Here is a 26,982-nt window from a genome sequence, read left to right as displayed (position 1 = left end):
ATTTAAAAAATAACATCAAAAATGACAGGAAGTAACAATCACTATTCCTTAATATCTCTTAACATCAGTGGACTCAATGCCCCAATAAAAAGACATAGACTAACGGACTGAATACGGAAACAGGACCCTACATTTTGCTGCATACAGTAAACACACCTCAGGGTCAAAGACAAACACTACCTTAGAGTAAAAGGCTGGAAGACAATTTTACAAGCAAATTGTCTCAGGAAAAAAGCTGGAGTAGCCATTCGATTATCAGATAAAATTGACTTTCAACCCAAAGTCATCAAAAGAGAATCTGGGGGACACTTCTTGCTGGTCAAAGGAAAAATACAACAAGAAGAACTCTCAATCCTGAACATCTATGCTCCAAATGCAAGGGCACCCTCATTCATAAAAGAAACTTTATTAAAGCTCAAAGCACACATTGCACCTAACACAATAATTGTGGGTGACTTCAGCACTGCACTTTCCTCAATGGACCGATCAGGAAAACAGAAACTGAACAGGGACACAGTGAAAGTAATTGAAGCTTTGGACCAATGAGATTTAAAAGATATATATAGAACATTCTATCCTAAAGCAAAAGAATATACCTTTTTCTCAGCACCTCATGGTACCTTCTCCAAAATCGACCATATAATCGGTCACAAGACAGACTTCAACAAATATAAGAAGATTGAATTAATCCCATGCCTCCTATCAGATCACTACGGAGTAAAAGTGGTCTTCAATAGCAACAAAAACAACAGAAAACCCACATACACATGGAAAGTGAACAATATTCTACTCAATGATACCTTGGTCAAGGAAGAAATACAGAAAGAAATTAAAGACTTTTTAGAACTTAATGAAAATGAAGACACAACATACCTAAATCTATGGGACACAATGGAAGCAGTGCTAAGAGGAAAACTCATAGCCCTGAGTGCCTCCAAAAAGAAAATGGAGAGAGCATACATTACCAGCTTAATGACACACCTGAAAGCCCTGGAACAAAAAGAAGCTATTTCACCCAGGAGGAGTTGAAGGCAGGAAATCATCAAACTCAGGGCCGAAATCAATCAAGTAGAAACAAAGAGAACCATACAATGAATCAACAAAACCAGGAGCTGGTTCTTTGAGAAAATCAACAAGATAGATAATCCCTTAGCCAGACTAACCAAAGGGCACAAAGACAGTATCCAGATTAACAAACTTAGAAATGAAAAGGGAGATATAATAACAGATACTGAGGAAATTCAAAAAAATCATTAGATCCTACTACAAAAGCCTATACTCAACACAACTGGAGAATCTAGAGGAAATGGACAATTTCCTAGACAGATATCTGACACCAAAACTAAATCAGGATCAAATATATCATCTAAACAGTCCCAAACACCCGAAGAAATAAAAAGGGTCATAGAAAGTCTCCCAACCAAAAAAAGCATGGGACCAGATAGCTTCAGTACAGAATTCTATCAGACCTTCATAGAAGACCTATCACCAATACTCTTCAAACTATTCCACAAAATAGAAACAGAAGGAACTCTACTCAACTCGTTCTATGAAGCCACAATTACGCTTATACCAAAACCACACAAAGATCCAACAAAGAAAGAGAACTTCAGGCCAATTTCTCTTATGAATATTGATGCAAAAATACTTAATAAAATTCTTGCCAACCGAATCCAAGAACAAATCAAAATGATCATCCACCATGATCAAGTAGGCTTCATCCCAGGGATAGAGGGATGGTTCAATATAAGGAAATCAATTTCAAAGGAGGAATGGATACAGAAAATGTGGTATATTTACACAATGGAATACTACTTAGCAATTAGAAACAATGAATTCACAAAATTTTTAGGCAAATGCTTTGATTTGGAAAATATCATCCTAAGTGAGGTAACCCAATCACAAAAGAATACACATGGAATGCAATCTCTGATAAGTGGATATTAATTAGCCCAGAAGCCCTGAATACCCAAGGCACAAATCACATAACAAATGACACCCATGAAGAAGTATGGAGAGGGTCCTGATCCTAGAAAGGATTGACCTAGCATTGGAGGGGAATATAAGGACAGAGAAAAAGAAGGGAGGTGATCAGAGAATGGATGGAGAGAAGAAGGTTTATGGGACATATGGGGAGGCGCGACCTGGGAAAGGGGTAATCATTTGGAATGTAAACAAAGAATATAGAAAATAAACATATTTAAAAAAAGAAAAAGGTAAACATCTTTAACAAATCGAGCTGGCTTAACGAGTTGCCTGCATGTGGAAAGATGCAAATAGATCCATATCTATCGTACTGCACGAAATTCAAGTCCAACTGGGTCAAAGACTACAACATAAAACTGGAATATTAAATTTAATAGAACAAAAATCAGGGAATAGCCTTGAACTCATTGGTACAGGAGATAACTTCCTGAATAGAATATCAATGGCTTGGACTCTAAAATCAAAAAATGGTAAATGGGACTTTATGAAAACTGAAAGACTTCTTTCAGGCAAAGGACACTGGCAATAGAACAAAATGGCAGCCTAGAGATTGGGAAAGTATCTTCACTATATCTACGTCTCACAGCTGGTTATTTTCCAAATGTATATAGAAATGAAGAAGTTAGACACCAACAACCTAATTGAAAATGGGGTCCAGGCCTCTCCTGGCTCTTCTCTTCCCATTAACGTGGCAGCTGGCCTCCCCTCCTACACAGCTCTGTTTTTTCCTCTCCTTTCCTTTTTCCCTTTTTTCCCCAAGGCCTAGAGTGGCCAGACTTCATGCTCCCTTCTTTATGGTGGCCTCTGAGCTTCAACATGTGCTTCTTTCTCTGCCATGAATGAATTATATGATGTGATTGTGCTGGGCACTGGCCTAACAGAATGTATCCTGTCTGGAATAGTATCAGGGAATATAAAAATGGTTCTTCTTATGGATCAGAACCCATACTATGGAGCATAAATTACATCTTTAACACCTGTGGAATATTTATACCAAGAATTCAAATTACCAGGACAACCACCAGCATCAGTGGGAAAGAGGAAGAGACTGGAATATTGACTTAATTTCCAAGTTTCTATGGCCAATGGTCAGCCAGTGAAAAGGTTGTTTTACACAGAGGTCACTCATTATATGGATTTCAAAATGGTTGAAGGAAGTTTTGCCTACAAGAGAGAGAAAATCTACAAGGTTCCTTCCACTGAAGCAGAAGCCCTGGCCTCTAGCTTAAGGGACTGTTTGAGAAATGCCAATTCAGAAAGTTCCTAGTTAATGTTGTCAACCTTGACAAAAAAAGTCCTAGAATTTTTGAGAGTATCGATTCTAAGACCTTCATGAGAGATGTGTATACGAAATTTGATTTGGCAAAGATGTTATGTTTAGTAACCATTCTCTTGCACTGTACAGAACAGATGACTACTTAGATCAGCAATGTTGCAATACCAGTAACAGAATTAAACTTTATAGTAAGTCTTTGGCAAGATATGGTAAAAGCCCATACCTCTATCTACTTTATGGTATTGGAGAATTCCCACAATTTGTAAGGATTTCTATATATGGAGGTATCTATATGTTGAATCAGCCAATTGAAGAAATCATTATGCTAAATGGAAGAGTGGTTGGCATAAAATCTGAAGGAAAGATTGCTAGCTGTAAGCAGATCATCTGTGATCCCAGCTATGTAAGAGGTTGATAGAAAAGGTGATCTGCATCCCTATGGACCCTATCGAGAATGCCAATGATGCTAATTCCTGCAGATCATCACTCCACAGAACCAGGTCAATGGCAAGTCAGATATCTATGTTTGCATAATCTCTTTAATAATATAATGTGGCAGCACAGGTCAAGTATATTGCAATTGTAAATACAACTATGGAGACAAAGGAACCAACAAAGAAATCAGACCAACTTTGGAGCTCTTGGAACCAACTGAACAGAAATTTTTCATTATCAGTAAACTTTTTATCTTAAGATCTGGGAACAGACAGTCAGATCTTTATTTCCTGTCCCTAAGATGTTACCACATACTTTGAGACAACCTGTGATGACATTAAAGATATCAGGATCCGGGTTTGACTTTGAAGAAATAAAGCACAAGAAGAATAACATTTATTGAGAAACAGAAAATCATATTATCTTGAAAAGTGCTATACCAGTGAATACTCCTTTACTTTTGAAATATCATGTATTAACTTGTTTCATGGAATGACTAGTCAGGATTGGTTGGTGCTGTTCAGTTTAACCAGACTTCATTCTTTTCTCTCCTTTTTAAAGATTTGTTTATTATTATATGTAAGTACACTGTAGCTGTCTTCAGACACTCCAGAAGAGGGAGTCAGATATTGTTACAGATGGTTGTAAGCCACCATGTGGTTACTGGGATTTGAACTCAGGACTTTTGGAAGAGCAGTTGGTGCTCTTAACCACTGAGCCATCTCTCTAGACTGCATTTTTTTCTAATGAAGGAGCTGTTCTAAATGAATATTGATATCAATATAGAAAACTTGATACAGTGCTTGTATCTTTTAATCAATGTAGCCTTTGCAATTATATGACTTTTCCTAAGAGCTGGATCTATACAATTTGTGTCATCCTGATTTTGGGAATCTAAATTTGGTTTCTGAAAATGTTCAAAGTTTTCCCTATTTTGTTATGGCAAGTATTATATCAGGGCCCAAAAAGGACTGTCTCATATTTTCGTTATGAGGGTATAAACTTTTAACCAAACATTAGACTTAGGGAATTGTTAGGACAAAACCAGCATGTGGTATTTTAACCTACTACAAATGCTGAGAAAGGGAAGGGAAACTTAAGGTAAAGCAGGTAAAATATAGAAGCACATTTTATCCCACATATGGCTTCTTCAATGGACCAGGCTGTAATGCTATATTGATCCTCAAATTCAATTGATGTCTGTTTCAAAATGACTCCAATGATTTTTGTGTTGTAAAATAAAGCCAAACTCCGAAAACAAAAAAATTGGGGTGCATAGCTGAACAGAGAATTCTCAACCAAGGGATTCCCAAATCACTTAGAAGCACTTACAGGTGTGTTCAAAGTCCTTAGTCATCAGGGAAATGCAATCAAAACAACTCTTAGATTCTGTCATATACTGATCAGAATAGCTAAGATAAGAAACTCATCTGATAACATATGATCGTAAAGATATGGAACAATTAGAATATTTCTCCATTGCTGGTGGGAACGCAAAAATGTATAACCACTTTCTAAAACAATTTGCTAGTTTCTCAGAAAACTGGGAACTACCTCATGACCCCATGCTCCATCACCCCAGAAGATCACTTGCTCAACTATGTTCATAGCAGCTTTATTCACAATAGCCAGAAACTAAAAACAATCTAGATATCCCTCAAGTGAAGAACAGATAAAGAAAATGTACATCTACACAACAGAATACTATTCAGCTATTAGAAACAAAGACATCATGAATTTTGTAGGCAAATGGATGGAACTTGAGAATATCATCCTGAATCACATAACCCACACCCAAAATGGCATGCATAACATATACTCACTTAAAATTGGACATTAGCCATAAAATACAGGATACCAAAGCTACATTCCACAGACCCAAAGAAGCTAAACAACAAGGAAGACCTAAATAAGGATGCTTGAATCATACATAGATGATAGAATAAAACATTCATAGGAGGCAGATGGGTAGAGGGAGCTGAGAGGAGCAGGGTATGGGGAAAGGAATAAGGGCAGCAGTTCAAGATAAGGTGTGAGGAAGGACAGGAATGATGACCAGATAGTAATGAAAATTAATGGCAATGTATGTGCAACTGGCAGGGGTGAGGAAGTGATGGATCTTTCTAGGATGTTTCAGAGACCTGGGATAGAGAAGCCACCCAAGAATAAGTGGGATTGACTTTAGCTGTGCCTCATATCTTTGGGGATATGGAACCTGAATTGGCCACCTCCTGTAGTCAGCCATAGACCACAATGGAGTGATAGGGACATGAACCCACAAAAAAGCATTAAACCCAAAATTTGTTCTGTCTACAAGAAATGTAGAGATAGGCGATGAGCCTAGTGAGTGAAAGAAATCAATCAATCAATCAATCAATCAACATACCCAACTAGAGACATGTCCTATGGGCTAGTACCAATTCCTGACCCTATTAATAATACTTTGTTATGCTCGCAGGCAAGAGTCTAGCATGGCTGTCCTCTAAGAGGCTCTACCACACAGCTTGCTCAGACAGATGCTGAGACCATAGGTAAACAGTGGATGGAGCTTGGAGACTTGTTTGGAGGAAAGGGGGGAAGGATTTAGGGCCCTAAAGGTGATAGAAACACAGGAAGAATAATTAAACCACTAACGCGTACTCTTGGGGTTCTTAGATTCTGAACCACCAACCAAAGAGCATCCATAGGCTGAACCTAGAACTTTACACATATGAGCAGATGTAGAGCTCTGTCTTCACGTGGGTCCTGAACAATTGGAGTGAACATTATCTCAAAAGATGTTGCTTGCCTGTGTGATATGCTCTTATAGGGAAGCTGCTTTTTCTGGCTTCTGTGGGAAAGGATACACCTAGTCCTATAGAGTCTTGATGGGCCAGGGCTTTAGTTAAATCCTTGGACTAAAATATAGATTAGGTGGGTACTAGCTAAACCAGATTTATGTAAAAGGCAGAACTCAAAAAATTTGTTCTGGTTCACTACAATAATAAGTGAGAGGAAGAAGTGAAGCACATGTTTCATTGGAGAAGAATTCAAAAATAGATTCAAGTTCTTAGCTTCTCTATCAGTGTATTATATGTTCTCTTTGTCACAGACAACTTGAAATAATCACCAAGAATCTGGAGATCAGGAGAAACACAGACTTGTGTGCTGCTAAGAACAAGAGAATGCAAGCAACTATTATTTAAAATTGAATTTATGATTAAATACCAGACAAAATCATACTATTTTATGAAGATAATTAGGCAATACCTATTAAGGATTGAAATGGTTAATCATGGTTGTCAACTTAAAACACCTAGGAAAAGGGAACCTCAAAAGCAAGATTACCACCATCAGACTGGCCTGTCCATGGGCATTTTCATGATTACTGTTTTTATGATGTTCTAGCAAAGTATGGCATTTCTATCCTTAGGCAGGTAGGTTTGGGTTATGCAAGAAAGATAGTGAGCTGTACAATATACACTGGAGGCAAGCCAGTAAGCAGTGGTCTGCCCTTCCCTCTACTTCAGTATCTAACTTTAGGTTCCTACCTCACTTTCTTAGCCTGGATTCCTTTCAGAAAGGACTACAAACCCCTTTCTCCCCAAGCTGTTTTTCAACACAGTGGTTTTCTCAGCAAAAACAAAAACAAAAGCAAAATAAACCTAGAAAACTAGAATCACAAAGAAACTGATATAGACAGAAAACATGCATTCCAACATAATCAAAATAAAATTTTGGCTTGGAGACAAGGGAGGAGGAATGGGATGAGGAACCATCCCATTTAGAGGACAGATGAGGGGAATAAAGTCTGGACTGTAAAAAAAAAAAGATTAAAGAATATTAATAATAAAAAATTAAAATTTTTGACCTTTTCTTTGATAATTTGCTTCTAATTTACATTGTTTTGTCCATCAGTAATGTTGACTGTTAAATAAGAAAAGTATTTGTAGTTCAATTTTCACATTTCTCAACACAATCTTTATTAACCGAATATGATGTATAATATTCTCTGCACATGGGAGATCTTTTTAAAGATTGTCATCTGTCCAAGAAACCTTAAGGGAGACAACATCTTTCTGATATGTTTGAAATATTGCATGGCATTAAAATGTTTTACCTAAAACAGGGCAAATTCTGCAGTATGCTAAGAGTGTATCTATGCATTTCTTATGAAAATATTCATAAGTATAAAGTATAAATTAAAATAAAAAGCAGCAATTCACCTACCTAACCCCCTAGAGAAAACACTGAACAATGTGTGGGGGTGCATGCTTGGGAGTGTGCATGTGAGCATAGGTGCATGTGTGTGTTCACTCATGTGTGTGTGTGTGTGAACATGTGTGTGTACATGTGTGTGTGTGTGTGTGTGTGTGTGTGTGTGTGAATATCTGTAATAACGTGGACATGAAGAAGTGGAAACACATAAAAGCAAATCTGTGTTTCAAGAATGGTTTGTAGTCTATTCATGCAAAGTAGAAGCCTGTACAAAAGATGGATTTTCTCTCCTGCAGGTTAGTCTAGATAAACCTTAAATCCATATTATCTGACATTGAATTCTGCTGGTGGTTGCAGCAGCAGCAACAGCAACAACAAAAATGTACTAGTAAATACTACATAAAAATAAAACAGAGGAGATGGCTTAGCAGTTAAGAGCACTGCCTATTCTTTGAGGATCTGGGTTCAGTTCCTAACACACACATGACAGCTTACAGGTATTTATAAATCCAGGTCCAAGGACCTGATGTCCTCTTCAGGCAATACACACAAGTACTGCCTATATAAACATTTAAGAAATACAACTACATACATAAAAATAAATACATATCAAAATTAAAATAAAGAAAAGTTATTTCAGTCACTTTATCTGAACAATGTAGTCATTTCTTTTTTATTTGATATATTCTTTATTTACATTTCAAATGATTTCCCCTTTCCTGGATTCCCCCCTCCCCAGAAGTCCCACAAACTCTCTTTCCTTCCCCTGTTCCCCCATTCACACCTTCCCACTTCCCTGTTCTGGTATTCCCCTACACTACCGCACTGAGCCTTTCCAGAACCAGGGGCCACTCCTTCCTTCTTCTTGGACATCATTTGATATGTGGATTGTGTCTTGGGTATTACAAGCTTCTATGCTAATTCTGCTTATCAGTGAGTGAATACCACGAGTGTTCTTTTGAGAGTGGTTTCCCTCACTTGGGATGGTGTTCTTCAGCTCCATCCATTTGTCTAAGAATTTCATGAATTCATTGTTTCTTATGGCTGAATAGTACTCCACTGTGTATATATACCACATTCTTTGTATCCATTCCTCCATTGAGGGGCATCTGGATTTTTTCCAGCTTCTGGCTATTAAATAGGGCTGCTATGAACATAGTGGAACATGTATCCTTATTACATGCTGGGGAATCCTCTGGGTATATGCCCATGAGTGGTATAGTAGGGTCCTCTGGAAGTGCCATGCCCAGTTTTCTGAGGAACCACCAGGCTGATTTCTAGAGTGGTTGTACCAGCTTGCAATCCCATTAGCAGTGGAGGAATGTTCCTCTCTCTCCACATCCTCGCCAATACCTGTTGTCTCCTGAGTTTTTAATCTTAGCCATTCTTACTGGTGAGAGGTAAAATCTCAGGGTTGTTTTGATTTGCATTTCCCTAATGACTAATGATGTTGATCATCTAAACGGTCCCATAACCCCTAAAGAAATAGAAGGTGTCATAGAAAGTCTTCCAACCAAAAAAAGCACAGGACCAGATGGTTTTAGTGCAGAATTCTATCAGACCTTCAAAGAAGACTTAACACCAATACTCTTCAAACTATTCTACAAAATAGAAACAGGAGGAATACTACCCAACTCCTTCTATGAAGCCACAATTACGCTGATACCAAAACCACACAAAGATCCAAAAAAAAAAAGAGAACTTGAGACCAATTTCCCTTATGAACATCGATGCAAAAATACTCAATAAAATTCTTGCCAACTGAATCCAAGAACACATCAAAACCATCATTCACCATGATCAAATAGCCTTCATCCAAGGGATTCAGGGATGGTTCAGTATATGGAAATCCATCAATGCACTCCACTACATAAACAAACTCAAAGAAACAAACCACGTGGTCATTTCATTAGATGATGAAAAAGCATTTGACAAAATTCAGCATCCTTTCATGCTAAAAGTCTTGGAAAGAAGAGGAATTCAAGGCCCATACCTAAACAGAGTAAAAACAATATTCAGCAAACAGGTAGCTAACATCAAACTAAATAGAGAGAAACTTGAAGCAATCCCATTAAAATCAGAGACTAGACAAGGCTGCCCCCTCTCTCCATATCTTTTTAATATAGCACTTGAGGTACTAGCTAGAGCAATTGGACAACATAAGGAGGTCAAAGGGATACAAACTGGAAAGGAAGAAGTCAAACTATCACTACTTGCAGATGATATGATAGTATACTTGAGTGACCCAAAAAAACTCCACCAGAGAACTCCTACAGATGATAAACAACTTTTGTAAAGTGGCTGTTTATAAAATCAACTCAAGCAAATAAGTAGCTTTCCTATACTCAAAGGATAAGCAGGCTGAGAAAGAAATGAGGGAAACGACACCCTTCACAATAGCCACAAACTATATAAAGTATCTTGGTGTGACTCTAACCAAACAAGTGAAAGATCTGTATGACAAGAACTTCAGGTCTCTGAAGAAGGAAATTGAAGAAGAGCTCAGAAAATGGAAAAGTCTTCCATGCTCATGGATTGATAGGATTAATATAGTTAAAATGGCCATATTACCAAAAGCAATATACCTATACCTATGCAATGCAATTCCCATCAAAATCCCAACTCAGTTCTTCATAGAATTAGAAAGAGCAATTCTCAAATTCATCTGGAATAACAAAAAAAAAGAACTTTTGGGGGGAATCAGTATCCCAGACCTCAAGCAATACTACAAAGCAATAGTGTTAAAAACTGCATGGTATTGGTACAGTGATAGGCAAGTGGACCAATGGAATAGGATTGAAGACCCAGAAATGAACCTACACACCTATGGTCACTTGATCTTTCACAAAGGAGCTGAAAACATCCAGTGGGAAAAAAAGATAACCTTTTCAACAAATGGTGCTGGTTCAATTGGAGGTCACCATGCTGAAGAATGCAAATGGATCCATTCTTATCTCCTTGTACTAAGCTCAACTCCAAGTGGATCAAGAACCTCCATGTAAAGCCAAATACACTGAAAATAAGAGAAACTGGGGAAGACCCTTGAGGCCATGGGTATGGGGGAAAGTTGTGAACAGAACACCAATAGTTTATGGACTTTCAGGGAGTAGGGGGCTAGAAAAGGGGAAATCATTTGAAATGTAAATTAAAAAAATAAATTTAAAAAAAGAATTGACAAATGGGACCTCATAAAATTACAAAGTTTCTGTAGGCAAAGGACACTGTCAGAAGGATAAGTTGGCAGCCAACAAATTGAGAAAAGATCTTCACCAACCCTACATCCGACAGAGGGCTAATATCCAATATATACAAAGAACTCAAGAAGTTAGACCCCAGAAAACCAAATAACCCTATTAAAAATGGGGTACAGAGCTAAACAAAGAATTTTCACCTGAAGAACTTCAGATGACTGAGAAGCACCTTAAGAAATATATTCATTTCTTATTTGCAAAAAATCTTTGAAATATATGCATACTTGCCACATTAACCTTGCAACTTAATCTGAACAAAATTAAAGGTTTTAAAAGTATGTTGTCAGATTTACCACATTTGATTTACTTTCCCTTTAGAAATTAAAATTATAATATTGAAAGATGTCATGTGTCGACATCCTGAACACACTGTCCTTTTTCCTAGTGCATGCTACAATCTGTTTGTAAATAATATACTCTGCAATGAAGGCTAATAGGTTAATTGAACTTCTGAGAGTAGTTAGATATGTGGAATATGTGCTACTCTTGTAATAAGATTGGTAGTGGCCTGGGTGGATTACTTAAGGAAAGTAAAATGTCCTTTTATTAAATTTACTGAACCTTTCCATGAAATCACAGCTCCACAGAGAGCAATCTGAGATTTCCTCATTGACATTTAAACAATGCCTTTCCACACAGTGAGTGTGGAGGAAATAATAGATCACACCATATGTTCTTATCTGGTTCATGCCCCCACAGGTTTAGAGAATGGTCCTGGCTTTATAAATCTCAACAAATTAAATAAACGTTTTACACTTGTAACTCTGTTACCTTTTAGGGAAAAAAATGAATCACTACCAAGGGAGTCACAAAGTTAAGAGACCCTGTAAACAGAAGAACAGAAGGCTGTCTACATCTCCACACCAAATTAACAAAACACACAACAAGCTGCCACCAATTATTCACAGCTTAGTGAAACAGACAGCTAAATTATTGCAGCTTATGGGGAGAGACTGTACACATGAAACGTTTATAAATGCCATTCCTTATTTTGATCACTAATGGGAAAATATGACAATATAAACTCTTGAGAAATTAAACATGTTTTTAATAGCAAAGACATGGTTTCAATAGCAATTAGCTAACTCTCTAATCCTATTCCACTCTCTGCTCTACTCTACAAAATCATAAACAAGGTTAGGGTACATCCCCACAACCTGCCTGAACTGGCAGGTGTGCCTGAATCCCCTAAATTCCTGGGAATGAAAATATGTTCCTCTATGATTCACTTTCCCTTCAGTCATTCTAAATCTATCTACTAACTAAAATCAATACAGAATTATGAACATAGATTCTTGTCTTCCTGTGTAATGTACTATTTTGTTAGCTTACGACAAAGACCTGATGTGATTTGTTACTTCAAAGTATTTAGAATTCCCATTCCCAAATCACAACAGTATGACAATAAGCTATTGTGATCCTTTCATACTTAGACCCCATATATTCGAGTGATGCAATTTTGGGGGTACATTATAAGTATTCCATAAGTATGCATTATGGAAATTCCATCTTCTAATTCTATCCCCATAATACTGTAGGTTAAAGTAATATTTTTCCATCATTACTGGCATTGATGTGTTCTTAATTGTTTTCAATTTTCACCAAATTTAATTTATCTTCCAGAACAAGCATCTCAAGAGAAAAACAAATATCTCCTCCTCTGAACATAATTATTAGCTCACTTTTGGGTTTTAACATTTCCATAAACTTATTAAACCAAAATTTATAATTGTCTATGAATAAAATCAAATCCCATAAGAGCCCCAAACCCATGCCAGCAAGAATAAAATCAGGGATCCAGGATATTTCAATGTTTTTTTCATTCATTTATTCATTCATCCATTCGTTTACTGTGTGTGTCTGTATATGTTTGTGCTTGTATGTTTGCACCTGTCATACATGCATGTGAAGATCACAAGGTGACTTACTGAACTTAATTCCTTCTATCTACTCTGTGGGTACCAGAAATTGATCTCGGGCCCTCAGGTTTGGTATCAAGTGGGTTCATCTACTGAACTGTCTTGCTGGTTCAGGAATTTTTAAGGGAGTCCATTCAGTAAAGAGTTACTTTTACAAATTTATAGTGTAAATACAAATTTACAAATATAGGTATAGATATTATACCTAGCCTGTAGATTCTCTACTTAAATATTATATCAACTACAGTACTCTGTTTTCAGCTTTGAGAAATATAGTGGAAGGTCATTAAGTCACATAGGCAGGCACTGCCCTTCAAAGGGAATCATGATAATTTCTTTGGAATATGTTAAGTAACACAGGACTTCATAAGGAGAGATTAAGTAATTTCAGCTTTCTGTGCTCCTTTTCCTCACCTCCTCCTTTTGCTTTTTTGACAGAATGTTAAGTACATCATGACTGATTGCTGTATCTGAGTAAATAAACTTCTCTGTAAAATTTACTCAGGTCAAATATTTTGTTCCAGTAAAAAAAAAGAAGGGGTAGAGGATGATACAATGACTCAGTAGATAAAGATGCTTGCCTGCAAATATGATGATTTAAGTTTGATGTGTGTGTATGTGTATATGCGTGTTTGTGTGTGGTTATATGTTATGGTTTATCGCCTGTAAACTAACAGGAGACTGTAAAAGCATACAAAGTCTTAATAAAGTAACAAGGGAGAAAGGTTAATAGAATACATGCAATAAGAAAACAGAGGAGGAAACTATTGGAAGGAAGAAGGGAATAAGCTGAAGAGAAGGAAGGCCGTGGGTGAGGAAAAGGAATGGGAGCAAAGCATAGGACATGGAAGTGCAGAGACGCCATGATGAAACAAATCACCTTGTATACTAACTTAAAAGAAACCAGTTGGATGCTGAAAAAGCATTTGACAAAATTCAGCATCCTTTCATGCTTAAAGTCTTGGAAAGAACAGGAATTCAAGGCCCATATCTAAACATAGTAAAAGCAATATACAGCAAACCGGTAGCCAGCATCAAACTAAATGGAGAGAAACTTGAAGCAATCCCACTAAAATCAGGGACTAGTCAGGGCTGCCCCTTTTCTCCTTATCTTTTCAATATTGTACTTGAGGTACGAGCTCGGGAAATTCGACAACATAAGGAGGTCAAGGGGATACAAATTGGAAAGGAAGAAGTCAAACTATCATTATTTGCAGATGACATGATAGTCTACCTAAGTGACCCAAAAAACTCCACTAGAGAACTCCTACAGCTGATAAACAACTTCAGCAAAGTGGCAGGCTATAAAATCAACTCAAGCAAATCAGTGGCCTTCCTATACTCAAAGGATAAGCAGGCTGAGAAAGAAATTAGGGAAATGACCCCCTTCACAATAGCCACAAACAGTATAAAGTATCTTGGGGTGACTCTTACCAAACATGTGAAAGATCTGTATGACAAGAACTTCAAGACTCTGAAGAAGGAAATGGAAAAAGACCTCAAAAAATGGGAAAACCTCCCATGCTCATGGATCGGTAGAATCAATATAGTTAAAATGGCCATTTTGCCAAAAGTAATCTACAGATTCAATGCAATACCCATCAAAATCCCAACTCAATTCTTCACAGAGTTAGAAAGAGCAATTATCAAATTCATCTGGAATAACAAAAAACCCAGGATACCTAAAACTATTCTCAGCAACAAAAGAAAGTCTGGGGGAATCAGTATCCCTGACCTCAAACAATACTACAGAGCAATAGTGTTAAAAACTGCATGGTATTGGTACAGTGACAGGCAGGAGGATCAATGGAACAGGATTGAAGATCCAGAAATGAACCCACACACCTATGGCCACTTGATGCTCGACAAAGAGGCTGAAAACATCCAATGGAAAAAAAGATAGCCTTTTCAACAAATGGTGCTGGTTCAACTGGAGGTCAGCATGCAGAAGAATACAAATTGATCCATCCTTGTCTCCTTGTACTAAGCTCAAATCCAAATGGATCAAGGACCTCCACATAAAGCCAGACACTCTGAAGCTAATAGAAAAGAAACTGGGGAAGACCCTTGAGGACATCGGTACAAGGAGAAAGTTTCTGAACAGAACACCAATAGCGTATGCTCTAAGAGCAAGAATTGACAAATGGGACCTCATAAAATTACAGAGTTTCTGTAAGGCAAAGGACACCATCAAGAGGACAAATTGGCAACCAACAAATTGGGAAAAGATCTTCACCAATCCTACATCAGATAGAGGGCTAATATCCAATATATATAAAGAACTCAAGAAGTTAGACTCCAGAAAACCGAACAACCCTATTAAAAAATGGGGTACAGAGTTAAACAAAGAATTCTCACCTGAAGAACTTCAGATGGCGGAGAAGCATCTTAAAAAATGCTCAACTTCATTAGTCATTAGGGAAATGCAAATCAAAACAACCCTGAGATTTCACCTTACACCAGTCAGAATGGCTAAGATCAAAAATTCAGGAGACAGCAGGTGTTGGAGAGGGTATGGAGAAAGAGGAACACTCCTCCACTGCTGGTGGGGTTGCAAATTGGTACAACCACTCTGGAAATCAGTCCGGTGGTTCCTCAGAAAACTGGGCACCTCACTTCAAGAAGATCCTGCTATACCACTCCTGGGCATATACCCAGAAGATTCCCCACCATGTAATAAGGATACATGCTCTATTATGTTCATAGCAGCCCTATTTATAATTGCCAGATGCTGGAAAGAACCCAGGTATCCCTCAACAGAAGAGTGGATGCAAAAAATGTGGTATATCTACACAATGGAGTACTATTCAGCCATTAGAAACAATGAATTCATGAAATTCTTAGGCAAATAGATGGAGCTAGAGAACATCATACTAAGTGAGGTAACCCAGACTCAAAAGGTGAATCATGGTATGCACTCACTAATAAGTGGATATTAACCTAGAAACCTGGAATACCCAAAACATAATCTACACATCAAATGAGGTACAAGAAGAAAGGAAGAGTGGCCCCTTGTTCTGGAAAGACTCAGTGAAGCAGTATTCGGCAAAACCAGAACGGGGAAGTGGGAAGGGGTGGGTGGGAGGACAGGGGGAGAGAAGGGGGCTTTCGGGACTTTCGGGGTGTGTGGGGGGGGGGCTAGGAAAGGGGAAATCATTTGAAATGAAAATAAAAAATATATCGAATAAAAAAAAAAAGAAAAAAAAAAAAGAAACCAAGATTCCTGGGCTCAGGAAAGACATTGAGCAGATTTCAGTTGAGCATCCTCAAATAAACCTTCTTCTTACAGCAGGAGCACAAGCATAGCAGGAGCATGTGCTCCTTACATGATGTTTTGTAGCTATGGAGGAGGTTCCAACCAGCTCACTGGAACAAAAACGATTCTGGGAGAAGAGTAAATGACACAAGCAGCAATGTGTGGTATTCAGTAATTGTGTGTGTGTGTGTGTGTGTGTGTGTGTGTGTATGTATGTGTGTGTGTGTGTGATTCAACTTTTTATTGTACATAATTTTTTCAATTTTTTTCATTTTTATTGGTTATTTTATTTATGTACATGTCAAATGCTAACCACCTTCCCAGTTTCCCCTCTACAAACCGCCTTATCTCCTCCCCCTCCCTCTATGAAGGTGCCCTACCTACTTACCCACCCATGCCTGCCTCAGAGCCCTAGCATTCCCTTATCTAGGGCCAACAAGCCTACACAGAAACAAGGGGCTCCCCTCTCGTTAATTCCCAATAAGGCCATCCTCTGCTACATATGCAGCTAGAGCTATGGGTCACCCCATGTGTACACTTTGGTTGGTGGTTTAGTCCCTGGGAGCTTTAGGGGGATTATTTGGTTCATATTGTTGTTCCTCCTATGGGGCTACAAACCCCTTCAGCTCTTACAGTCCTTGCCCTAATTTCTCCATTGGGGTCCCTGAGCTGAGGCAGGGGTGTTTGGCTACATAAATCCTCATCTGTATTGGTCAGGCTCTGGTAGAGCCTCTCAGGGGACAGCTATATTAGGATCCCGTGAATAAGCATTTCTTGGCATCCATAATAGTGTCAGAGTTTGGTAACTGTATATGGGATGGATCCCCAGGTAGGGCAGTCTCTGGATGGCCTTTCCTTCAGTCTCTGCTCCACTTTTTGTCTCTGAATTTCTTTTTGACAGGAGGAATTCTGGACAATGACTTCATGAAATTTGCAGGCAAATGTATGGATCTTGTAAATATCATCCCAAGTGGAGTAACCCAGTAACAAAAACAAACAAACAAAAAAACCCATACATGATATGTACTCACTGATAAGTGGATATTAGCCAAAAAGAAGCTCAGAATAACCATGACACAACTCACATAACCAAAAAGAAGCTCAGAATAACCCTATAAAACCCCAGAAGAAAGATGATCACACCAAAATGTGGATGCTAATGTTCTACTCAGTAGGGAGAAAAATAATCTCCAGGAAGTAGAGGGAGCCAGGGATCTGGGAGGGAGAGAGGAGAGGAGAGCACAAGGGGGGGCAGTTCAGATATGGAAAGAGATGGGGGAGAAATACAGAGGGTCAAGAATTTGAAAGGAGGTACTTAGCAGTGGGGAAGGGGGAACTGGGGATAACCACTAGAACATCCTATATGCCTGTGACCCAAGAGGTTCCCAGGACCCAAAAATATCCAAATACCCAATAAAGGGGAGAAAGAACTTGTAGAGACCATATCCAGTGGATAGGCACAGCTCCAGCTTGAGGGATGGGACCACCCACCCACCCCAAAAATATTAATTCAGGAATGTTTAACAATCTTCAAGATCCCAGAAGTCAGGGCCTTACTAGCTGGAGTCTCTTAGAGGCCAAAGAAAAATTTATATTGATTGGGTCTACTGAGTTTCTATATTTGGTTTGATTGTTCCATGATGTGTATTTAATTGGCAAATTAAATTAATAACTAAAATATTGAAGAAAGAAAACCCTGTATTGTGTTAAATAGAAGGTCTCAAAACCTTTAGCAGCTTTCTTTGAGAAGCATCCATAAAATGATATGGACTACTCTAAAGAATAATAGTCACACAGATATATAGATTAATAATAATAAAGTGTTCATAATAGAATCCAAGAATTGGGTACAGTGGCCTGTCTTATTTCTTATTTTTGCTGTATATTTGAATTTTTCACAATAAAAAAGAAAAGTGTTTACTCATAAGTCCTGTTATCTTGAGTGACCTTGTTCTATGTGTGGGAAGAATGAACTAGTTAATCATCTAGGTTTAGAATCATTTTCTTGATTCTACTTCGTTTGTGTCAAGAATCACCTGTAACCATCTCTATCGACAATTTCTAGGCCACGAATAACTAGCTTTCCCAACAGAAGCAAATAATCTCCTTATAGTGTGGCCAGAGATGACTAAAGTGGACCTGCTCAGTTACACTCTGGTCTGTAGCTCTGAATCAGGTATCAAGATATCAGACCTTATACATTTGTCTGAAACCAGTTACATATTACAGCAGCTGTGTGCTTCTTTGCTGGTTTACGGTATTTTGCATTCGCTGTTGCTTTCTCAGGCATGTGTAGGAATCAAACAGTCCTTTTCTGTATGAAATATTCTGCAAATTGTATTAACAACTCATATTCAGAATTTCTGGGATTTTAAAGTCAAACATACACTTTTATCACAGATCCTAAGACAAACTGTGACAATCTTCCTTCAAGACATTTTCTTTCAGCAAGTCTGAACTAATGGATTAGGATATAATCGATCCTGCTTTTTCCTTACTAATAGAGCACTGTAAGTAGTCATTGATAGGCATTGTACAAAATCATCATGAGGAATTATAATTAGTCATCCTTGGATACTGTGCAAGGATATCCCAGTGCATTGTGCTAGACCATTCCTGAATTATCATTAGGTATTGTGCTTAGTTATACCTAGGGTTTTTGCTACATTGGTAGTATTTGCTGAATTGCCTGCCATTTGAGTTATTGATGGGCCACTTGGGTAATAATGCACAGGCATCATTCCATCCTTTTGCTTGTCATCCCTGAGAACATTTGATGAATTATTAATTGGGTATTTTTTTTGTTCCCCTTGCTCACTTTTGTGAATGCACTGTGTGCATATACATTGAGTCATACCTTACCATTTTGCTGAGCCATCACTGATTTCTTTTTTTTTTATTGTCTATATTCTTTGTTTACATTCCGAATGTTTTCCCCTTTCCTGGTTCCCCCCTCCCCATCAGTCTCATAAACCCTTTTTCCCTCTGCCTATTTCCCAATCACCCCCCTCCCATTTCCCTGTCCTGGTATTCCCCTACAATGCTGAATCAACTCTTTTCAGAACCAGGGCCCTCTCTTTCCCTCTTCTTGGGTATCATTTGATATGCTAACTGTGTCTTGAGAATTCAGAACTTGTGGGCTGCTGGGTTGCCATTTGTGTTTTGACATGAGACATGCTATTTTGCCGAACCATTTTGTGTGTTTTTTCTGAAGCATCATTTGGCTTTTGTACATTATTGCCAACCAGAATTGGTTTTTAATAAGCTGCACCACCATCACCATTAAATTGTTTTAATATTTAACTCTGTTAAACTATGAGATTAATTCTTGGCACGTTTACTCTAGCTACACACTCTTGAAAATTTTAGATCCTGACTACATTTTTAGTCTCACTCCTTACTATATTGGCCTTACTTACCTTTTTCCTTTATTGTATTTTTTGAGGTTGTGTTTCTGCTGTTTCTTTTACTTGGATCATTGTTCTTGAACTCTCTATATGATTCAATCATTTCTCCATTCACACTTTTCAACAAATGATCCAAGCTCAAAGAGTCTGTCTCTGATCATCCTATTCAAAATTATATCTCCCTTTGCTACCTATAACATCACCCTTCCCTACTTTACATCATAACATATATTTTGTTCTTCATATTATTAATGTATAGTAGTGACACATCCTATAGATACAAGCATTGAAGCACAGTTTATTAACCAAAGCATTGCTGTTGCCTGAAAGAATCAGTACTCAAACTTACTTTTCCATTAAAAATGTATAGAATGTTGTCAATCTAGTACTACCCAGTGGAGGTAATGAATACTGTCTCATGAGGAGGTCTCCACACCTTATATCTTTAGTTCAGAGGCTAAAAAAGAAGTAAGTATCCCTAGTTCCATGAGTAATGCAGTCCACTAGTCTTGGTAGAAAAAGTAGATTTCAGGTCTTTCCTAACAAACAGCAAAGGCAAAGGGAGCATAATTTCAGAAACGGGAATGTGGGCAAGAAAATTGCATACCTTTTTTCACTTTCATTTATTCAACAAATATTTATTGAGAACAGACCATAGTCCAAAATCTATAGAAAGTAAGATACAGCAGAAGCTTGGCAAATAAAAGCCCTCCTTTTATAAATCCTTCATTTAGTTAAGGTAGCTGTAAGTATATATTTTGGTCTACCTCATGATCCACAGTCAAGCGAATCATTCAGAATAAATAAACTTGAGTTATTTTTCTGTGCATGCTGTAAAATATTAATTATGATGGGAAAAATGTAGCTCCCGGGTACACATTCATGTAGCAAATATTGAGCCACTTTCAATGTAGTCTTGATTATAATAATTTCATAGATGTACCTTTATTGAAGATTGTATTTGCTGTATGTTCTGTAATTACAGCATAAGCTCCTGAGGGCTAATTTCAAAGGAAACACAGACTATCTAAGGTGTATTACACATTACAAGTAGACTTTATCTCACACGAACCAGTACTGCAACATGAACTTTTCTACATGTATTCACTCTGATTTTTAACCTATTAGTCGAACTCGCTTAACTTTATTTTCTTTGTATATGTGTATAGAACTAGATGTTCAACTTCCTTTTATGAGTTTTAACTCCTTTTCAATTCAATAAAAGGAACTAATGAAATAAAAGAACAGATAGCTATATTCCACACAAGAAGAACACATGGTCTTTTATTCTTACTTTCGTAGAAGTACACTGGCACCAAAGGTCTTGGATAGGTATGACTTATCCATGTTATAATAAAATCCACTTTTCTATAATCTTAAAAGCTTGGCTTACTGGACTTGCTTGTTTGGAGACCATGTTTCTGAGATAATAAGGTAGATAGGACAGGAAAGTCACTCTGTAGACAAGTCCAACCTGACTTATTACTTTCTAACAGATTCTATAAATTTTGAGTGCTTAGATTCCTTTAAATATACAAAAATAAATTGATGTCTCATGGGTTAAAATCTTGTTCCATACACAGTGTTTTTGTTGAGTCTGTGTCAACTTCTTTTGTTGAGATCAAATTTGAATGCCTTAGTCCTCAGAAAAATTCACTGTAAGTTTTCCTAGGCTCACAGCACTACACAAAACACCTGAAACTAACAAGGGGATCTTCCTGAATGAAATGAATGTAGCTATAGTCAGACACCTTGGGTAAAAACATCAACCATGATTTAGTATTTCAAGTCTTTCAGATAAATATGCCCATAGCCAAACAGTGGATGGAGCTTGGGAACCCTTATGGAAAAATAGGAGGAAGGATTTTAGGCATCTAAGGGGATACAAACTCCACAGGAAAACCAACAGTAAACTAACCTGGACTTTTGTGGCTCTCAGAGACTGAACCACCAACCAAAGAACATGCATTGGCTGGACTTGGGCCTCTCTACATATATGTAGAGGAAATTCAGATTGGTCTTCATGTAGGTTCTGAGCAAATGGGGGCTATCCCCAAAACTATTGTCTGTTTGCCAGATGTGTTCTTCTACCTGTGCTTCCATGTCTGGCCTCACTGTGAGAGTCAGTGCCTAGCCTTAAAGAGACTTGAAGTGCCTGGGTCTGGGGATACAAATAGGGCCCCCACCACCTCAAAAGAGAAGGTAAGTGGGATGAGGAAATGACTGTGGGAGGGGTAGCCCAGAAGGTGGCAGTGAGTGGGATAGAAAGTAAAAACTAATAAAAATACATTTTAGAAACAAGAAAGAAATTCATGTCTTTGAGAAGCATGCTTTAGGACTGAGTAGAAAAAAGTTTCCTGTCTCCATAGATAAGAGTTTGATTGGGTCTAAATATCTACGCAAGAAAACCAGTAATTTTATGAATGCCATAAGGAGATTTATGTCTCTATTCATAAAGAGAGCAGAAATTTTAAAGACTCTGAGAGAAATATTTTATCATTATGCTTCTTTCCTATTGTCTCCCAAAACCTCTCCCTTTACATATTCAGTAAGGCTGGGAAAATTATAAAATCCAGCATTAATACCTTATTTATTAGTATTATTATAGAATATAACTATATATTATGTAATAAAGCATCATATGTGTAAATGTACATATTCTTGTGTTTATTATATTACTTAATACTAGAAAATAAAAACTGATAAAATATTAAACCAAAAATTTTGCCTTAAAACAATTTCATGATTTTTCTAAAACTTCTGGAATTATAATAGAAATATTCTTCAAATCTACCCCACATTATCTAGAGAGGGAGTAATTCTTGCATTTTGTTAAAATGCATGTTATTATTTGGAGGAAAATAATTAAGGCTTTCTCTTTCATCTCCATACCTAGATTGGGAGTTAATCTTTAAGATCTTACTATAAGTGATTATACATAAAAATACATATACTGATATCTACATGCCCACATTTGATTACTAGGCCAGTTTCATAGCAAGATCACCATCTATTCTCTCTTTGGTATGTGATCTTTTCATTAATCTTCTTAAAGTATTTGTCTGTTCCTCATTACCCTGAAATGAACGGCTTACTTTGACTCTGGGAGAGCCTGATATGTAGACTCTTATTATATCCCAGGCTAGGATTCAAGTGGATAGCAACCCTCAAGTTTTAATATTTTATTTGGAATGTTAAATCATTTCAAAAGAGGAAACACAGTTGACAGATAAGCCATAGAGGGCTGTCAGAGATTTAACCACAATAACAATAAGACTGTACCCTTGTTTATTACACTCTTTATATAAATCTTGTTCATTTATTCAAGGAAATTGGCATTTGAAATACCAAAGAAATATTACATACTCGAATATATCTGTGCAAGTCATCACATCATTGACAGATATCTAAAGTCCAGCAGGTTAAATAGATCTTTGCTTCAGAAATTTAAAAGACTTTTGGAGCACACAATTTCACTGATTTATTGCTAAATCATTAGAAACAATCAGCATCATACTACAGAGGTTTAGGTTGTTAATGATCTTTACCTAAAGAAGCTCATAAATTGCCTTTGTTTTCTTCATGGTATACTTTACAAATGGCTTGCTATATTTTGTTGGCTTGTTTCATTGTTGTGTCTTGGTTTTCCTGTCCTATCTCTCCATCTTGTAGCATAGAATTAGGAAACAAACTAGAGATTTGGTGCATATAAAGAAAAAACAAACAAACAAAAACTGTGGCATATAACAGAAAATATTATCTTGATCAATGTTTTTAAGGGTCAGACTGCTGGAAGAGAGATGATTCACAGAGGATTATAATCACATTCCTCTTTTGCCTGCCTCTGCCTCCAAGATTTTTACCCTTCCTGACTTTGTACGCATAATTATTGTCTCAGTTCACTAACAGATACATACTTTCACAAATACACATAATTAATAGTAAGAAAATAAGCATTGCATTATTTAAAATTTCCTGTATATGTAGATATTTATATAAATACATTATTTAATTGGTAAAACACATAGGATGTTATCATTAACATAAATGTAAATATAAAAATTAATGTATAATAAATGTAAAAGTTTATTATTTAGAACTTTTTACTCTTTTATGAATAAATCTTACACAATGGTACACATGCAAATTGATTACACTCATCCTTCTCTCTTTTCCATCTCCCTACTGCCCTCGTCCATCATACCATCTCCATTAAAAAAAAAAATCAACTTTGTTTTCAATTCTATTTGTCTTTGTACTCTGCTGTTTTTAATATTGGGGATAGGTTATATGTAATCCAGTTCTTAGCCAAAAGGGCTGCACATGAACCCACAAATAAGCCAGATTTTTGTCAAGGGTATGGGCTGCTCTCCACAAACTGATGGTAAGGCCATATTGCTAAACACAATGCCTACACCACACTTTGAACATGGATAAGTCAAGCTGGCACCTAGCTAGAGCCATTGCCACTGGGTATTCTACACATTAGCAAAGGAGAGAGGTAAAACAGCAAACAATGCAGCTACAAATTGTTCTATCTAAAATGATGATACAACTGAAAGGTGTACTAAAGTCTCAAAGCTTGTGGGATTAACCAACCAATATGTGATTGAATTTAAACCCATGTCATGAGATGGAACACATCTTCTACACCCCTTGGGTGGCCAAAACCTGTGACTAGATCTGTGTGAGATGCCGCCCCAGAACTGAGAGGCAAAGTGGACTGTCACACCAACCCCAGTAGAATCTATGTGATAAGTTCCACACACTGAGGCATTAGACTTCAAAAAAAAGGAGATCTCCTGGAACCGATTGTGAAACTCTCACCCCGGAGCAAACATATTGAGCCATAGTTCTCATGGCAATTTATCTGTTTTGTTTTCTTTAATTTTTTTTTTTAGTTACAAGTTCCCTGTAGCCTAAGACTATATCTTAAATAAGAATAATGGGTATGAAACCACCCCTTGAGATGGAGTCACTAACATGACCTTATCTCTGGGGAAAGCAACGCGTTTTAAATCATTTACAAAATTATTATGATAGATAAAAACTTTCCCAACAATAAAATTTCATATGGCTACATATGTGTCATCAGAGGAGAGTTTTGATGTGTGGTTAAAAAAAAGCATTAATTAGAAAGAATTTTAAAAATCAGACATTAGATGTTGAATAATAGTTGACCATAAAGATTTATTAACCTGCACTTGGATATATGCCACTAGCCTTGGATGACTGCCCACTAAGTATATCTTTTTAGAATTGCTTTATGTAAATGATTTATATTAACAATGATGTTACCTATTCTGTTTGTGATTCACTAAATGGATAGTTACAGAGTTTGCTTGGATGATTTTTGCACTTTACTGTGCCTAATAATTGTTGTTGGTACTAGTGGTTGTTTCACTAGATACAGTTTCTAAGAGTTGTTATGTTTGATTTTTAACGTATACAATCCCCTGCTTGAGAACTACAAAATACATTCAGATTCAAACTGCCTCTGCGTTTGTTTCTGTTTGTCACCACTGAATCCTTACCCACCTAGACTTGAAGGACTCTCATCCCAGGCATCCCCATACATGACTGGGGTGGTCCGTGACAGTGGACACACTCCATACCTAACTGAGAAGACATCTCCAGTTGATAAGCACTTGCACATAAAAATTTAGTGAATACCCAAGACACAATTCACATATCAAATGATGCCCAAGAAGAAGGAAGAACAAAGTATGGATATTCTGGGCCTTCTTAGAAGGAGGAACAAAATACCCACAGAAGGAGATACAGAGACAAAGTGTGGAGCAGAGACTGAGGGAAAGACCATCCAGAGACTACCCCACCTAGTGATCCATCCCATAAACAGTTATAAAACCCAGACTCTATTATCGATGTCCACAAGTACTCTCTGACTAGAGCCGGATATGGCTGTCACCTGGGGGGCTCTGTTAGTGCATGACAAATACCGAAGGAGACACTCTCAGTCAGCCATTGAACTGAGCACAGGGTCCCCAATGGAGGACCTAGAGAAAGAACCCAAGATGCTGAAGGGGTTTGCAGCACCATAGGAGGAACAATGATATGAGCTATCCAATACTCTCAGAGCTCCCAGGGACAAAAACATCAACTAGATAGTACACATAGTGTTATCCATGGCTCCAGACACATAGCCATCTGAGGTTGGCCTTGTTGGACATCAAAAGGAGGAGAGGCCCCTGGTCCTGGAAAGGCTAGATGCAGCAGTATAGGGGAATACTAGGAGAGAGACGCGGGAGGGGGTTGATTGGGGAATAGGGGAGGGGAGATGGTTTATGGGACTTTGGAGGGGGGATCAGAAAAGGGGAAATCATTTGAAATGTAAATAAAGAATATATCTAATTTTAAAAAAGGAAAAAATGAAAAATAAAAAAATTAGTTTTCTCCAACTGAGTCTTACTGGAAATGCAAACCATTCTGAAGGGCAGGAGCAATCTCCAACAGGAATTGTGCAGCTCAAAATGAAATCAGTGGTATCTTTGGAGGTTCTTTGTCCTATAACTTCTTTTCAGGGCCTTTTATTTGAAATCTTACAGGCCTTCTGTGTATGTATTATGGTTTCTGATGTTATTTTTATGGGATTCCCGTGTGTGCGAGCACGATTCCCGTGTGTGCAAGCACGTGTCTCTGCGTCTATGTGTGTTGTTATGCCTTACTTTGGCTGATTTTCTTCTGTTTATGTATCTTATCACATGCCAGTTTGTTGGTCTTTTATTAGCATTTTTTATACTCCTGTTTGTTTTCTGAGGAGAGACAGAAAACATGTGGATTCAGGCGTGAGGGAAGGCAGGGAAGATCCTAGAGTAGTTAAAGGGGGAAAAAAAAAACAGAATATATCATATGAAAAAAAAATCTAATTAAATGAAAGAAAAATAGAAGGGATGATTTCAGCTGCATTTTGTTTCATTCAGCCCAGACTTGCTTTTTGTCTAACTCTGCCCACTTTATTTAAAAAGCATAAGCAAGCAAACAATAAACCCAACACTGATGTTTCGGTGAATACTTTAAATCGGATTTTTGAGGAAATACAGACCTAACTCTTAAATCTTGCGAAAATATTTTAGTAACAGATGTCATCAGCAGTTACGTGGTTCTGCATACACTATACTGTTTTTGCCTTTTGATTCTCTTGAAAGTCAATGGTGCTTAACAGCATGCCCAGAATCAGTACCTTCTCTTGCTGCCTGATAGTCTGACAGTTTAGATTCTCATACCTCTTACAAAT

The 26,982-nt window shown here is 37.4% G+C and overlaps 1 pseudogene; it reads left to right on the top strand.

Annotated features, from left to right (window-relative positions):
- The first annotated feature begins 2,821 nt into the window (after positions 1-2,821).
- LOC127677367 (rab GDP dissociation inhibitor beta-like) lies at positions 2,822-4,100 on the top strand (annotated as a pseudogene).
- Positions 4,101-26,982: the final 22,882 nt, after the last annotated feature.

This window comes from Apodemus sylvaticus, chromosome 2, assembly GCF_947179515.1.
Source record: "Apodemus sylvaticus chromosome 2, mApoSyl1.1, whole genome shotgun sequence".
NCBI lineage: Eukaryota > Metazoa > Chordata > Mammalia > Rodentia > Muridae > Apodemus > Apodemus sylvaticus.
This window is presented reverse-complemented; position numbering and strand designations above follow the sequence as displayed.